This window comes from Lepidochelys kempii, unplaced genomic scaffold, assembly GCF_965140285.1.
Source record: "Lepidochelys kempii isolate rLepKem1 unplaced genomic scaffold, rLepKem1.hap1 scaffold_134, whole genome shotgun sequence".
Classification (NCBI taxonomy): Eukaryota; Metazoa; Chordata; order Testudines; family Cheloniidae; genus Lepidochelys; species Lepidochelys kempii.
In genome coordinates, this window is record NW_027621915.1 from 22,803 (window position 1) to 23,502 (window position 700).

The 700-nt window shown below is 67.4% G+C and overlaps 1 non-coding gene across 1 annotated transcript; it reads right to left on the bottom strand.

Annotated features, from left to right (window-relative positions):
• Window positions 1–282: 282 nt before the first annotated feature.
• On the bottom strand, window positions 283–356 carry TRNAN-GUU (transfer RNA asparagine (anticodon GUU)). Its single transcript has one exon. It is a non-coding gene; the product is annotated as a tRNA-Asn (tRNA).
• Between the last annotated feature and the right edge of the window lie 344 nt (window positions 357–700).

Sequence of the window (700 nt, forward strand, 5' to 3'; positions counted from 1 at the left end):
GGGGAGCGGGCTCAGAGCGACCCCGGCGGGCAGGCAGAGGGAGCAGCGAGGGGACGGGCTGCCCCGCTGGGAGCCGCCAGGCTCGGGGAGAGGGTCCCACGGCTGCAGCCCCGCTCTGCTGGGCAGATCAGCAACACCGAAGGGAAACGCACCCAGCTGTCTGTCCCCAGGGAGCGGGCGAAGAGCAGAGGCTCCAGCCGGTCAGGATCCCGCAGCACTCCCCGCTCTTGTGTCGCTGCCTCCCGGGCTTATGGCTATCCCTACCCCACCAAAGCAGGTCCGCGTCCCTGGGTGGGCTCGAACCACCAACCTTTCGGTTAACAGCCGAATGCACTAACCGATTGTGCCACAGAGACTGGGCAGCCAGGCCCCAGGCAGGGAGCAAGCGGCCATAGCCAGCTGCTGGGGAGAGCCCGGCTGGGGAGGGGCGGCAGCCCAGTCCCCCCCACACTCGGTTTTCCGGGGCAGTGGAAGTACTTAAAAGTGTGTGTGTTGGGGGGGGGGGAACCACTGGTGCCCGAACCTTGGGCCCCGCCCCCTGCACCACCCTTTCCCCTGAGGCCCCACCCCCTCGCTCCTCCCCCCCACCTTACAATGTGGAAATGGGAAGACAGGCGCTGGGAGGGGTGTGTGTCTGTCTGTCTGTCTCCTTCTCTCCCCAGCTTGCGGAGGGGCTCTGACCCACCCCATCCCTTCCTCT